Raw genomic sequence first — 16719 nt, forward strand, 5'->3', positions numbered from 1 at the left:
AGCTTCTTCAAACAGGCTGATAGAAAGCAATTGCATCATTGTTTCAGGTACCGTGGCTAATCTGCTAAAGTATTTTCCACAGTACCTTATTGTACGGAATTTGCTTGTTCACTGACAAAATGATCCTGAGCTCCTTCAGATGGCTTTGTATGAAAACCTTGCTTACTTTGAAGCTCTTTATCCTTACTTCTATAGAGAACTGAGAGGCACAGCCAGTTCTGTTTGTCGCATAATTTCATAAACGCCAAATTGGATGAGACATTTAAAATATATATCTGTCAAATCTGAACTATTAATGTTTTTTTTCACCATCTTCTCCTGATGTTGGGTTTGACAAGCCAAAGATTTAAATGAAAAATAGACTTGGCATTGATGAAGAGTTAGAAAAGACAAGTAAAAAATAATAATAAAAAATGGAGAGCACCAGAAAGAGGCTTAAGGGAGAAATATAAGATTAAGTCGATTTCTTTGACACTGGTTAACTGTAAGAAAACGAGTAATGATAACACATTTTCCCATCCTTTATTGGCATTGATTTTTACTTCCCCTGTGGTTGCTTTCTATAAATCCTTCAAATTTTCCTATGACTTTTGGCTAGAGTTCTGTAAGCTGACAGTTTTCTTCCCCGGTGCAGTTGAGGTATGATCATTTGATCAGAAAAATAGTGCATGGGTTATTTATATGGCTTTTACAATTTGACCAGGAAAAGGACAAATAGGTAATTGTAAACAAAAGACTCCCTTGGGTTCAGTACAAATCCTGATGACTATCTTTCTTCAGAGGAGTAGAGGCTTGCTATTTTCCTTGACTTCCTAGTTTGAATTAGAGGCCAGGAATTTCCTAGTGGACTCTTATGCTTTTTCAAGGTCCGCTAAGCATTGCTCCTGGAGAACTATATTATATGATACAAATAGCAGTCAAAATAAGGATAGCCGCTGGTTTTCTAATAAAATTGGGGTTTAATCTGAGTCCTACATTTGTACTTTGGGGTGCAGAATGGCAAATAAATGAGGCTTCTCAATCAGCGTGGTCTCAAAGTCTGCGATGAAGAGAAGCATCCTGTTTTGTACTTTATGAGTAGGATGCTTAAATCCTACCCATGAAGGAGTCTACCCATAAAGAGCCGTGGTGGCGCAGTGGTTACAATGCAGTATTGCAGGCTAACTCTGCTGGCTGCCAGCAGTTTGATTCTCACCGGCTCAGGGTTGACTCAGCCAGATTTTTTGGGGGGGGCGGGGGAGGGACAATATGCTGACTCTGTAAACCACATAGACAGGGCTGTAAAGCACTATGAAGCAATAAATATAAGTTCCAGTGTCATTGCTATTGCTATTGAATACTTCTTTCCCTTTGTTTTGGAAGTATTGCAATCTTATTTTCTTACTAGAGGTTATGGAAATGTAAGTTGACTACACCCATCCTATCAATATACACTGAACTTTGTTCTATTTAAAAACAAAATTAAAGCAAGGCCAAAAATAGAAGAGATAAATTGTTGTCTGGTCTTTGCTTAATGCTTTTTCTCACAGCTGTGAAAGAAATTATCACCACCTCTTTGTTTGTCCCAATTAAGCAGGTCGCCTGGTTTCTTTCAAGTATTTTCACACTTACATTTGCATGCAGGTATAAAGGGTTATCAGAGTTGATGAACACTCATTCTACCCAAAGGAGTCCCAACTCAACAACACTTTTAAAGGTTACATGTGACAGAGTGAATGTTAAAAAGACAGGAACTGCTAACACACAGCTTTCATTCCTCCTGCCTTGCACGACCAAAGATTATAGGAAGATCTAATTGTTGCTTATTCGTTTGTTTGGATTCAAGCAAACTATACCAACAGTAGCTAATTGAATCCCATTCAGAGGAGACATGCATACCCAGTGGTAACTCAGTATAAACAAAGAGCCATCATCTATTACCATGATAGGTGTAAAGAGACAAGGAGCTATTGCTGCTAATTAGCTTGGCATTTCCATGCTCGCAACATCAGAAGCAAATTGAAAATGAAAATTTATTTGGAGCCCAAGCACCACCACTTCCTGGAGCTCCATCTGCTGCATGCCCTCTGGATTACCCAGAATGATTGGCTGCCAGGCTGAAGGACACCATTTGATAGTAGGCCAAGTTGAAAGGTCTCCTGGCGGTAAAACAATGACCATCCTTTTACAAGTGGATCATTGTTGCTGAACAATAAAGCTTTCTGGCTTATTTGAATGTCAACAATTCAGAAAAGTTGATGTTTTGGAGCCATCAAATAAAATGTTTTTTGTGAAACAGTTTATTATTTCAGTGGTAATTATTTGAATCATTCATGGCAAAGGATGTTTACTAATGAGGGCTTGGCGGCCGCAAATTCCAGAGAGACTGAATGCTCTTTGTGCTGACAAAAAGGCCCAAATCACAAGAGAGGAACTGACTGGACAAATCATTCATCTATGCAAATGCCAGCTAAAATGGTCAGATGCATTTATTACCCTCCTCATTATAGTAAACAAGGGAGGAATCGTGACTGGCAGTTATCAACTTGCCCTGAAGTATGATTTGCTCTCCTACTACTATTTAAATGAGAGGGAAAAAGGCATTGCCACTGGGGACTTGTGTTGGTGTATAAAAGAGTAAATGTCACATAGCCCAGTGCTTAAAGGCTCTTGATTGACAAATGTTTTATTTGACATATCAAACAATGATGGTTTTCATATCAAATAGCCCACATTTGTGAAGCAAAAATTAACCCTTGGAAGACTAGTGTAAAACTAAAGCAGGCTCAAGGAGGAAGTCACAGCTCAAAATAGAGATAAGCAATTTGGTTCCCAAGGAACTAAAAATACATTCTGCGGCAGGTAACAAGAATGGCAAAATGTTTTATCACAGCACACACACGGAGACAATCACACAAACTACAGTGTAAAAAGAAGTTCTTACCACTAGCTTCAACTGACCTACTTGCATTCTGTAGTCTTTTTAATGGTGAGAGAATTATAATTCTATGCCTAGCAAAGAATTAGTTAAAAGTACTAGCCAAAACAACCTTGTCAGTTTGGGATTGCCATTCCATTCTCATAAAGGCCAGATTATCTCAAGATGAGGAGAGGACTCTTACATATGTTATCAATATAGGTAATCCTTGACTTACAACAGTTCAGTTAGTGACTGTTTGAAGTTACAATGGCACTGAAAAAATGACTTATGACCATTTTTCATATTTACGACCATTGCAGCATCTCCAGGATCACATGATCAAAATTCAGAGGCTTAGCAACTGGTTCATATTTTTTAACCTGACAAGCAAAGTCAGCGGGGAAGCCAGATTCACCTAACAACCATGTTAATTTAACAACTGCAGTGATTCACTTAACAACTGTGGTAAGAAAACTCATAATGGGGCAAAAACTCAAAAATGGTGCAGAGTCTGCTTTTCAGACCATTGAGTTCCACTTTGCATGGTCAGCTACATCTCCAGGGTACAGGCCTGTGGTTGCATATGATGGTGTCTTGCCATCTTTGTTTTGGATGCCTACGAGGTCATCCGCCATTGACTTCCAATTGGTAGACAGAGTTGGCCATGGTGGAAAGTGCTGCTCTCTGGACATGTCCATACCAGTGGAGTCGGCCTTCTCCCATCTTCTGAAAAGTTAAAAAAAATAAGATGGTGATTTCCTGAGGAAACATGCAGACACTTGAATCTGTGTGGTTGTGCTTCTAAAAAGGTCTTCTAGCCATCAGGCTGCAGTACTTTACCTCCTCGATCAATGGATTTCTTGCTTCCACTACAAACCTGTCTGACTAAACTTTAAATGGTTGAAAGATGCCACTTTGCTTCAAGGCCTCCTTGGTGATTAGTGATAATATGAGTTCTATTCTAGAATACTTGTAAGAAGGAGAAGATAGCCATTCTATTCCATATCTTCCACCAATGTACTCAATTAGTATAATATACTGCTGCTGGTGCCTCTTATCAAGAGAGAGATTTTTTTCCCAACCAAGCTTATTTTCTAAGATAAGATTCTGAAATACTTTAGCAGATCCAAAATGGCTAACACAAATCTATCCTTTCATTTCTTCAACTAAAGAAGAAGCGAAACATAGGAATCACCATGAAGCTAATGAAGTTGCATTAACCCTTACATCAAAAGTATTTCATTCAATGGTTAATAGCCCCAAAGTCAATATTTCTTTTTATCAAAGCCATTTAACTGGATGATATGCTATGAAACTGATGACGTGCCTCATTACACAGCAAACCTTCCTACACACACCCTTGGACACATCTACATACTAACTTGTTTTCATATTACAATAAATGTATCCCAGAAGATATTATAAACTGTGAATGTAACAATGGGTCATAGATTGTACTCTTGAGATCTGCATACTTTATGGATCTTCTGGCATAAAAAACAATTTTACCCTGATGCCTCCTTATTTTGTATCTTTATTCATCTTAGAAACACTCCCTTCATGCCACCTTCTATAAGATCTTTTTGAACAACCATTGTACATTGTACAAATGTATAAGATGTTCTTGCTTTAGGTGGGAACAGTGGCAATTTAACCATCTCTAAAGGGAGACAATTTTACAGCTTCTTTTGCTCCCAGTTATTTGAGGTGGGGGCTTTTTTTTCTCTGGATTTGTCTTGTCATTGCTTAGGGGCAAGTCATAGAAATGGAGGTTTCCGTAATCAGCTGGTGAGGAGGCAGGGTCTTACATCAAGTTGTCAGCTGTGATACAACCTAAATTTATAGACCCTCCCTAATTTCTATAATGCAACTTTTACATTATAAATTCTTCTTCAGTTAAAGAGACATTTTCTTCTGATACAGACAAGTGTTTGGTGATTTTCATTATTAGAAACACCTGACAACTTGATCTTAAGTCTCTTCAAATAATGTTGTACAACTTGATTTCTTTTCATTTTTTCTTTGTCCCTTTGCATAATTTCTTCAAAGTTTAACAAGTGTCTCTTACAAATCAAATTAAGGAAAATTATACAGATTATTCCCTTGGTATATACTTTTTATTTATTTAGACAATTTCTTTTGTATGTCTAGTGTAGGATTTCCCCACCCCCTTTTCTATAGCCTGTCATTTTTAAGCCCACTTTCAGATCATTCAGTCTTGTCCATTAAAGTTCGTTCCTCTTGCATAGCACCTTTAAACACAATCTACTATAGAGGCAGACAGTTTTAATGTCTGTTTCTATGTCTAGTTACATTGTTCAAAAATATCTTACAGAAAAACAACACACATGTAAAAGCCAAAGCAATTTCCCATGGGAAGGAGTCTTATAATTAATTATAATTTTATAATTAATTCCAAAATCTTATTTCAAATCCAACTAAACACCTAGTTTGTTTGTAACTTTACAAAATCAAAATTCTAATCAGCCTTTTGCTGTTTTTTAAATGTTTTTTTAATCCTTAAACTTGTATTTAAAATTTACTTCACTAAGCATTAAAGGAAACGTAATCTGACGTTTTCAGACTTTCAATCCAAAGGTTCCTAATAACTGAAAAATGATCAATAAGCAATTTTCAAAAGTGATTAGAAAAAGAAACATGTGAACCCAGTGTCCTTTTGAAAATATCAAGCATGGTTTGAGCAAGATGGTTATTATCTTCTCTCCCTGAACTCTAACCCTGTTGGATACTTGTAGTCTTCTTGCAAGGAGCAACTGTGTGGAGCACTTGTGAGCAATCTCAAGTCCTCTCCTTACCCAAAGAGCAACTAATTAAAGAGTTACAAAGAATTAATTGATTAAAAAAAACAAATTCCATCTTCATTTTATCATTGAAAATATCTATGGTTTGGCTGATCCAAGGATATTAATATTAAATGTTATTTTTCTAAACTATTCCAAAAACAACATCCAAATTTCCATAGTCATTTATTTCTTCTTGATGTTGATTGTACATTAATTCCTAGGATGAATAATTGAGGTATCAACATTTCAAAAATAAAAACAAAAAAAGCCATATCACCTTAAGTCTTATTTAGAACTGAAAGTAACAAGTTCTAAGTCATGAGTTAATCAAGGAATCTATACATAGGTCTTCATTAGCATACCAGGAATCAATCCACAAATGATAAAATCACTAAACATGCAGTCTTAATACTGCTTAATTCAGTCATGCTTAAAACATTTTAAACACACCAGTATCTTTCTTAATTTATGGAAATTATAATTTTATAGATAAATTAACACAATCAACAACCTCGAGGAAAACATTCAGTACTATTTTTTGAAATTTGTTTAATTTTTCTTAATATTTATAGGATATGTTTGGGTGAGTAAAATGTGGAAAGGATATTGAATAAACATTCTGCCAAAGTATAACAAAGTCCAGTTACACAGGAAAAAAAAAGGAAGATTTTCTTTTCAGTGTTGGGCAAACATTTTTTAGGAAAATTAGGGAATAAATTTAAATGTTAAAAAAAACTTATAAAAATCAGTCTCAAACTTTCCTTACAAAAGGCAGAATAGCAATATAAATATTGCAGTATAAAACATTGCAAAAATCAAGTAGATATTTTTTTAATTGATTTATAACCTGAAAGCTTGACATCTTGCTATAATCACAGGAAAAAGGAAAGTTATCCTTTGTTAGTAATAAACTGGCAATTATTTGGCTATTATAACCAGAGAATTTTACTAGTACTCAAGAACTTCAGTCATTGCATGATCTACACTCTATTTTATAACTTTACAAATATTGAAAGATCGCATATATATATTTCGTGTTATAACTTGCTTCCTTTTATTTACCTTTTAGAGATCAAATTGTTAATTGTTTTATATTTTATTTAATTTTATTAATAACTTGACTTTCTCATAGAAGTTGAAATTTTAAAGATAAGCTTGCAGGATGGCCTCCCATCCAGATATTAATCAATTCTACTAAAATGGTAACTTTTCCTTTGAATTGATTTCAACTTCTCATGATGTCTATATAACTTTCTCAGCAGCATCGCAGAACTGCTTTGTCATTTCCCGCATCCAGAATATTTTCTGACTTCCCAGTCCACCATATAGCTCCAGGGTATCGTGATTATGATTCATCTTAAACCTTTTGCGTCGGCTTAATTCTTTTAAGTTGGTGAGGACAGTTAGGTGTTTAATTTCAATTGAACTCTTGTATCAAGCCTTAGTTCAGGGATCCCCAAACTCTGGGATGCGGCCCAATACTAGGCCACAGCCTCTTCAGAACCATCCTATCTCCCCCTCCCACCGGTCCACAAAGTTGGAAAGGTGGTGAAACACGGCCTTAGACCATGCCTCTGAGATTGGTTCAATACTTCTGTTATGAAAATAACAAAGTGAGCAAGTCACGCTGAGCTGAGGCCATGCTGGTAAAAGGGCATAGCAAAAGTCCTAATCTTAAAAAAAAAGATTTAAGGAATGGCATCTATCATTTCTGGAGAGCATGATGAGAATTCTCACTTGATGCAAACCTTGCTATAGAATCAAAAACAATTTTATGAACTTTACTTGAGCTGTCTAAGTTTATGAGTAAAGTCTTCAGTGTAATTCATGATGTATATATTGGAAGGAACTTCTTTGTACCTTTTCTTTTTCTTTTCCTTCTTCCTTACATTGTTTTATTCTTTGATGTTTTTCTTCTTTCTTCTTAGTATTAGTGTTTTTAAAAAGAAAACTTAATAAAATCATTAAAATGAATGTAATCAAATTATTTGTTTAAAACATATTTGCATTCATTTTTATTATACTCAACTTGTTTTGCATTTGTTTATAGATGGAAGATTGGGTATCAATACTTTAGAAAGATGAATAAATATGACTGTTATAAAGGTGAAAAATCATTTCTGTTGCAAAGCATATTGCTTTTCTATCTGACAGATTATAATAGATCTGCTGAAATCTGATTCTTGCTTGTAATGCCTATGGCCTTTTAAGAGAACAGAGCCATGCCAGATCAATTGAACATAAGGTCACAGAGAACATGTGGGTGGACGCCACCTCCAAAGGTTCAGGGTCATTTTTACTTACATGCTGTTTGACTGCATACTTACCTTCAGGAAGGTTTCACAGCTCTAAAAGTATTGGCCTTGAATATATTTCACACCAAAATGTATTAGCTACCAATCATACCTTAGAAGTAGCAGGATTTCATTGAGAGAGGGGAGACAACACTGAAACTTACAGTTCTCAGCTATAAAGCACCCCACCTCTGGTTACCATGTTTTCAAAGCCCGTAATGAATTTGCTAATATGCCAGGCATATAGGCTATGACATAGCATCAGTATGGTTGCTTAGGAAAGAGCTTCTAAAGTTGCTGCTACCTGTCCTCTAGGGTTTCTGCTCCCAAACTCTCCCAAATTCTTGGAAGCTATTTTGCAAATCATCTTCAGTTCTGCAAACCTGAGAACAAGCCAAGAATTCCCCAAGCCAGTCAATACTTTCTCCTAAAGGAATGTGCAAAAATGTCGTTCAATCAATCCTCTGACCTATCGTAACCCAGGGTTTGTCAAATCCAGTTCCATGACAACAAGAAGGAATTTAACAAGCGACAAAGTAGAAATTTTAAAAAATCACTTGAATGCAGCCAGAGACATGTATAGCAATTTTACAAAGGTAACTGTGGGAAAGAGGCCTTGTCAGATACCATTGAGCAGGTCATAGATTAGAGGCCTTTTGCTCATGACAACTCTTTGCTTTGTCTGTTGGTCGGAGATATTGGGGATTATTCTTTTTAGTTCTCAAGTCTGTGGTCTTTGGAAATCCGTGCCCTAATCAGTTGATGGTCCTGGAGTAACACATAGCACCATTGCACATAAATTCCATCAGTCCAATTCAGCAAGATGGCAAGTTCAGGAGACAAATCCTTTTGACAGATGATGGTCCCTCTATTTGTGGTGTATGCTAGTAATCTACCTTTAAGAAATGGGTTGTAGTTATTACCTGTACCTAGAGGTTCCATCTTGCAATAGTAACTCAAACAACAAGGTTGTCCTTGTCTGTATAAAATAATTAATAATTTAAGTTCCTATAGGTTAGGATTATATAGGTATTCTTTGATTTATGACCACAACTGAGCCCAAAATTTCTGTTTCTAAGTGAAACATTTGTTAGGTAAGATTTGCCCCATTTTACAACTTGCCTTGCCACAGTTGTTAAATGAATCATTGAAGTTCTTAAGTTAGTAACACAATGAATCTGGTTTCCCCATTAACCGTGCTTGGGATATACTCTGGGATGTAATCTGTCAGGTCCCAGTGAAGAAAGTTAGCACCCATCTCTCTTAGAAGAATGAAATATTTTAGGAAATATCAAAAAGGCAGAATAATATATTTTCCCTAAAGGAGAAACATGTTTCTAAAGATAGAAACTCAGCATCAACTCCCTGCCCCAGCAGATATTTTGGTGCCAGTTCATCTACAAGACAAAAAACTGGGCCATCTTATCTACAAAACAAAAGATCTCAGCTCCAGGATGATGACGTTATCCTTCAGGGCAAAGCCACTCGGGCCCTTGTGACCTCTAGGCTGGAATACTGCAATGTGCTCTACATGGGGCTGCCCTTGAGGAGCATCCGGCGACTTCAGCTAGTGCAGAACGCAGCCGCGCGAGTGATTGCGGGTGCACCTCGATTCACCCGCATTACACCTATCCTCCGCGAGCTGCGCTGGCTACCTGTCGATCTCCGGATGTGCTTCAAGGTGCTACTAATCACCCATAAAGCCCTACATGGCAGTGGATCTGGATACTTGAGAGACCGCCTTCTGCCAATTACCTCCCTACGACCTATAAGATCACACAGACTAGGCCTCCTCCGCATCCCATCGGCCAGCCAGTGTCGGCTGGCAACTACAAGGAGGAGGGCCTTCTCAGCAGTAGCCCCGACCCTTTGGAACGAGCTCCCCGTGGAGATTCGTACCCTCTCCACCGTCCCGGCCTTCCGCACAGCCCTGAAGAACTGGCTCGCCCGTCAGGCCTGGGGATAAGGATTCCTACCCCGCCCGAATGATGAATGCATGTTGTTTGCTATTTCATTATATGTTGTAATCTTAACGTTGTATTTTCCCCTCCCTGGTTTTTTGTGAGCCGCCCTGAGTCCCCTTAGGGAAAAGGGCGGCCTATAAATGTTAATAAAACCAAAAACCAAACCAAACCATTCAACCACAATGGGAAATTGCCCTTCATTGCATCACCCAGCAAGGATTCAATTACGCCCATGCCTCACATATGGCTGCATAGCCCCATGGGAGTCTGAAGCAGCCAATAAGATGCCTGCCCTTGCCACAGGAACAGGAAGCTCAAAGGTGGGGCCCAAGAGTGTGTGTGTGTGTGTGTGTGTGTGTGTGTGTGTGTGTGTGTGTGTGTGTGTATATATATATATATATATATATATATATATATATATATATATATATATATATATATATATATATATATATATATATATATATATATATATATATATTTGCAGAGAAGAAAGTGCTAAGATAACAAGAATTAAATGTATTACCTTTCTCACTGGCCATTCCCAGTTCATCAAATGCTCAATATGTGCACATTCAAACAAGGGCAACTTCTTGCTGAAAGATTGTGGATTATTATATCTAAAAAGGAGCATCATGTTTCTTTCTACCATCAAACCCCCAATATATTTTATACTGTTAGAGAACAACACAACTTCATTTGTGTCAACTCTTCATTATCATCTAGGTGTACCATTTCTGAGCTGCAAAAATCTAGTTAATCACTACATGAGAGAGAGAAAAAAACCTACAAAACCATCAGTTCTGAGAATGAATTTAAATGCAATGTGGAAAAAATATTTTCATTGGGAATATGGGCAATCTAGTTCTTATTTAGGAGCTGCATTATCACCATGAATGACACAGTTGAATTTTACCTTGAAAATTATATTTATATTAATATTAATTTTATATTAAATTACACACACATACATATAATTAAAATTATATTAATATTAGATTATATGGTTTCATTATACAATTCTGAAAAATGTAATGCCTTCATAGATATCTTAAGATTTGTCATACAGTATATTTATTCTTCTTCATTCTGAACTAATGAAAGAAAAATAGATATATTGCGTGACTGTGATACTAAAAAAAGGAGAAATTTGTAATAGATCCAAATAATCTTGGTCTGAACTTCTAAAGTCCAGTTGATGAATATATGCAGAGAGGCAAGTGTGTAATTTTTATTACAAGTGAAAACAGTCAGGTGTATGTCAGAAAATATGAATTGATATCATCCAAACTCTTATCTGTTTAAAAGTCAGAATCCATAGATTGGTGATAATTACATATTGTTACATATATTATTACATAATCAGTGAATGGCAATAGTGGAAGAATCAGTGATGCATCTTGAGGAAAAATATAAAACATTTTGAATAGATGGGAAAATAAGATGGTTCTGTTAAAAATAGTAAGTGATTAAGTTGCATTGAAACTCAATGAATTAATATAGTGAATGTTTGTTGAATATCTAATTAGAAAAGTTCTAGAGGTAGACCTTTGCTTATGACTACAATTGAGCTCAAAATTTCTGTTGCTAAGTAAGACATTTATTCTTACCATTTACCAGTTGTTAAGTGAATCACAGCAGTTGTTAACTTACTAACACGGCTGTTAAGTGAATCTGGCTTGCCCATTGTCAGAAGGTTACAAAAGGTGATGACCTTGGAACACTGCAGTCATCATAAATATGAGTCTATTGCCAAGTGTCTGAATTTTGTTCATGTGACCATGGAGATGCTGCAGGGGTCATAAGTGTGAAAAATGGCCATCAGTCACTTTTTTCAGTGTCATTGTCACTTCAGTCACTAAATGAACTGTTGTAAGTCAAGGACTACCTGTATTTGGTTTCTCTTTCTTTGTTCACTGACCTTTTTCCAGAAATATGCAGTAAGCATTGTTTTGAACCTTTACTTTTGACATTTTTTTCCCCTATTGCTGTACCTTATACCAAGTCTTATTAAAGCCAGGGCCCAATTTGAACTCTTGGTGTTAATGCTGAAGGCCTTGTAGCTCGCCCCAGCAAATGTACCTGCCCCAGCAAATATGTTGGCATGAGTCTATTTATCCAACATAATCACTAGGACGTAGCTTTGCTCCATTTCTTCCTGTTGCTTCCTGTTTCTTTTCATGTATATGCATCCCGATTATATAGCTTTCTTCTCTCCTTATTCTTCACAGATCCTAGAATGTATTTAAGAAAGACTTGAAAAGGTACTTAATGAGGATTGATGAAAGTGATTGTGGGTAGATAATGGGAATGGCTGTGGGTTTAGAGTAGTTTTATTGTTAGACTTAGTAGCAAAGATAGACAACAGAGCTATCAGATTATAGATTAAGGATTTCATAATTGTGAGTTGTTTCTACTGCAAATGTAAATCAATTATGCTGTTTGTTGGTTTTATTGCTTTTGCATGATTTTAACTATTATTTTTTAATGTTGGTGGTGGTTGACTAGTTATAAATAAAAATGTTAATTGGTTTGAATATACGGTTATAAGCATAAACATTCATCATATTTGCATGACAGGGATGAATATAAATGTAAAAGCCTTTTTAATAATTATTTATGATTAGTCAATAAGAATATAACCATGTAGGGAAATTCTCTGTGTGGGACAGAGCATTTACTGTATTTGGCAGTGTCAGGAACGATCTGGGGTAAAAGGAAACTGGATAAGAATGAAGATTTGTGCATTGCTTGGAACAGAGTAAAAAGAATTATGTTGCAGGGTGCCAGAAAACTGTGCAGGATATGCTGATAGAAAGTGTGAAAATTGATGCTTGGAATGATAAAGTGAAAGTCTGTGGATGAGAAAATTGCATATAAGAGAATGATTGGTACAAAAATGAGAAATGATATTGTATAATGTATATAAGGAGAAACATAATTGCAAAAGAACATAGTGAAAGAGAAGGAACAGTTCAGATTAAAAGGCAAAGAAAATGCGAAATGATCTTGATTGGAATAGATTGTTTTGAAAGTCAGGGAAGAGAACTAAACATGAGGACTCTAACATAGTGATTGGAATTAAAAATTATGAAATGATTTGCGGTGAAACAGAAATGAGGAAAATATGGAAGCAATATTTTAGAAATATGTATTGGAAAGATAATGATATATTAAGGGAAGAACTGTAACAAATGGTCAAAATTCGGAATTAAGAATGAATTGGTACTGAACGTATGCAGAGTGAATACAAAAGAGAGTGGCCAATATAAAAGTACATTTAGGTGATTTGGTTACAGAGGAAATGAATGAGAACTGAATAAAACAAAATTATTCTTTGTGAAAGAAGCATAATGGGTCAAGAGGAAGGAGAAATCCAATAATATTGGTTAGATGGGATTGAGGAAATCTTCAAAAAGAGCTTCAACTTCAAAGGAGAGACATACAGAAACAGTGTTGATATATGGACATATCTATGGAGATTCTCAGTCATCCAGTCATGATTGTCCCAAAGGTACTTTTTCAAAAGGCAACTGTGGACTTTGTTTTTCTATGAACATGGTTGAAAGTTGTGCTGGTGTTAGCTAGGTTTACCCTGTTTCATTTTTGAGCTCTTTAATTTCCTTGGCTTACTATTTCTTATTTCCGTATCTCTGGTCTGAAATAATGTCCAAAAAGAAATACAGATAGCCCTCGATTTATGACCATAATGAAGCCTAAAGTTTCTGTTGTAAAGTGAGCCATTTGTTAATGAGATTTACCCCATTTTATGTCCTTTCTTGCCACAGTTGTTAAGTGAATCTGGCTTTGCCATTGACTTTGCTTGTCAAAAGGTCACAAAAGGTGATCATATGACCTTGAAACACAGAAACGGTCGTAAGTATGAACTAGTTCAGGGGTGTCAAACCTCATTATATCTCAGCCCATATTGTGATGTATCGAAGTTTTGCCCTTGCAGAGCCGGGGTGGGTGTGACCTACTCAGGCCATGTTTGACACCCTGAACTAGGTGCCAAGCATCTGAATTGTGATCACATGATCATGGGGCTGCTACAAAGGTTGTGAGTGTGAAGAAAGGTCATAAGTCACTTTTTTCAGTGCCACTGCAACTTGGAATGGTCATTAAATGAACTGTTGTTAAGTCTTTGTCTACCTATATTGTCAAATGTGAAAAAGCAAAAAACAAAACAAAACAAAACCCTTGAGGACCCAGATTATTGGGGACAATATGCTGACTCTGTAAACCTCTTAAGAGAGGGCTATAAAGCACTGTGAAGAAGCATATAAATCTAACTGCTATTGCTATTCACATCTTCTATTTATTTTTTAAATTTTATTATGTTTTTCACCCCTTTTGCTTTATCTTTGGTAATACATGCTCCATTTGGGCATGCATTCGTGCTTTCACTGTAGCTGCTTGGTGACTTGCCTAGATTTCTTTTATAAGGGTTACTGCCCTTTGCCATCAAAGTATGTGGCTTGCAATCTATCCCGCTAATCGCCAGGCAGAAAGAAAACCCAACCATCCAGATCATGGCTTCTCACCCATCCGGATCATGGTTGTCCCAAAGGTGCTTTATCAGGAGGCAACTGGACTTTGTTTTTTTTTCTTTTGAAGACGTTTTGCTTCTCATCCAAGAAGCTTCTTCAGCTCTGACAGGACATTGGAGAATAGAAGGATTTATATTCCTTGCAGACACTTGATAATTTGAATCATTTTAGAGGGTCGTTGAACCACTTGGAGGTTGATCTGTGTCCTCAGTGTCACCTGCAAACTGCAAGAACTAACGGCACTACTCAAGTGACCCTGAAGACACAGATCAACCTCCAAGTACTTCAACGACCCTCTTAAAAGAATGCAAATGACCAGGTGCCTGCCAGCAATATAAATCCTTCCATTCCTCAATGTCCTGTCAGAGCTGAAAAAGCTTCTTGGATGAGAAGCGAAACGTCTTCAAAAGAAAAAAAAATACCAAGAAAGTCCAGTTGTCCACAAAACACCTTTGGGAGAGCCCTTCGTTCCTCTCTCCCCGCCCAGCTCTTCCTTATTAACCACGCCACGTAGACAGCGGCTTCTTCCTGTTCGAAGCTCCGCCTTCGATCATCGCGGGGAACGGGGAAACCTCCGCGCGCGAGAGAAGCCGTGCACAAGTCTCGGCCGGGCCGCGCGGTGCTTGAGGCAGGCCCCGGGCTCTTGAGTCTCGCTCCCCGCCTCGATTCCATGGCGCGTCCTGCAAATTGGCGCGGAGATGGGGGGTGGCGAGAAAGGCAAGGAGGAAATGGTGTAGCTAGTATGCGGGAGTGATCGCCCGCCGCGCGCTGGTCGGTGGCTGCAGCTTGTGAGCACCTCTCCGTGTATGTATGCGTGCGCGCGCTCTCTCAACTCGCCTCCTCTTGTAAACAACGCTGCCCGGGCAGAGCAGTTTCCTGCGGCTCTTGCTTGAGGATCGCTTTATTATTTTGAGCACCTGCCTGGCTCGCATTCTCTTGAAGTTGAAGTCGAGCAAAGTGCTTGTCAGGTGTGTGAAGCAGGGTGCTTGCACCTTGACAGTCTCCCCCCCCCCTCCCCGCATCAGTAACAACCTTCGGGTCGCCGTCATTTCCAGATAAAATAGGTCCGTCATGGTGACATCACTTTCAGAAAGATCCTGTACTTCCTTTAGCAAATCATTCTGCATATTTTTTTTTTTAAATGAGGGGGCAAGTGTTGTTGCTCTATATTACTTAAGGACGTTTGAACTCTGACACTTCCTTGTGAATTATCTGTGCACCCTGCTCCTCTTACAAGAATAGTTATTGAAGATATTTGAATGTTGTTTTAAGAAATCAAGTGAGGAAATAATAAAACATATAGTAATTACAACGTAAGTCACAGCAAAATAATAAAAAAAACCTAGCCTAAAAGCAGACCTACTAAAAACACTTCAAAATGATAAATGAAAGCAAGATTTTATTGTGGTCAATTATAGCTGGGAACCAATTGTAGCTGCAAAGAGAAACTGGGAACAACTTTTAAACCTTCTTGGTTGGAGTTTGGTTTGTGTGTTTCTTCAGGTTGGTCTTTTGGGTGTCCACCAGGACAGGTTTCTGTAGTTTTCCTGGTAAAATTTGGAAAGTGGTATGTCATTGCCTGCCTCCTAGGTCTGAAAGAGAATGACTATAGGGGCAGGTCAAATCTTAAAGCAGCAGCTCCCAGTATTAATTTATTTATTTCAGAGACAACTATTATATGCAATTGCAAATTGGTCAGTTTTACATCATCTACATTGGGCCACCTGAATGGCAGCGGAGATTGTTATTGTGCAAAGTAGGGAAGACTGGCATATATCACTTGAAGCCAGAATGTCATGAAAAATGTTGATTTGACTAACAGTGTCAACCTCGCATTCTGGCCTACTCTAAGATTTAGCTAATTGCCATCAATATTTAATTGAAACTCCTTTTAATGCCCATATGCTAATAATGCCCATATAACTACAAGTTTATTTATTAAATAAAAATGAAGAGGTATTCATTTACCTTTGCCTGCTAAGTTCTGTTTATTTAAAATATTTATAATTATGTTTATTTTTCACAAAAAAAGATTCCACTTTTTTCTTACTTTCCTACTTATATTTCTATTCCCCTTTCTTACTCTTGAAAGTACCATATTTTTCAAAGTATAAGACACACCCTTTTCCCTCAAAAAAGGGTGAAAATCTGGGTGCATCTTATACATTGAATACAGCATTTTTTGCCTCCCAAAACCCTGCTCCCTTT

General features: G+C 37.2%; 1 protein-coding gene across 2 annotated transcripts in view; it reads left to right on the forward strand.

Annotated features, from left to right (window-relative positions):
• Nucleotides 1-15073: 15073 nt before the first annotated feature.
• The window catches only part of FBXL4 (F-box and leucine rich repeat protein 4), a 40644-nt gene continuing 38998 nt past the window's right edge, over nt 15074-16719 (forward strand). Inside the window, exon 1 of one of the 2 annotated variants that reach the window (XM_087718726.1) lies at nt 15074-15479. The gene's annotated coding sequence lies outside the window, so the exon portion shown is untranslated. The remainder of the gene's footprint in view (nt 15480-16719) is intronic. The other variant, XM_087718725.1, reaches the window with a different exon arrangement.

This window comes from Thamnophis sirtalis, unplaced genomic scaffold (assembly GCF_051295495.1).
Source record: "Thamnophis sirtalis isolate CommonGarterSnake01/CBP01778 unplaced genomic scaffold, rThaSir2_p1.2 scaffold_6, whole genome shotgun sequence".
NCBI lineage: Eukaryota > Metazoa > Chordata > Lepidosauria > Squamata > Natricidae > Thamnophis > Thamnophis sirtalis.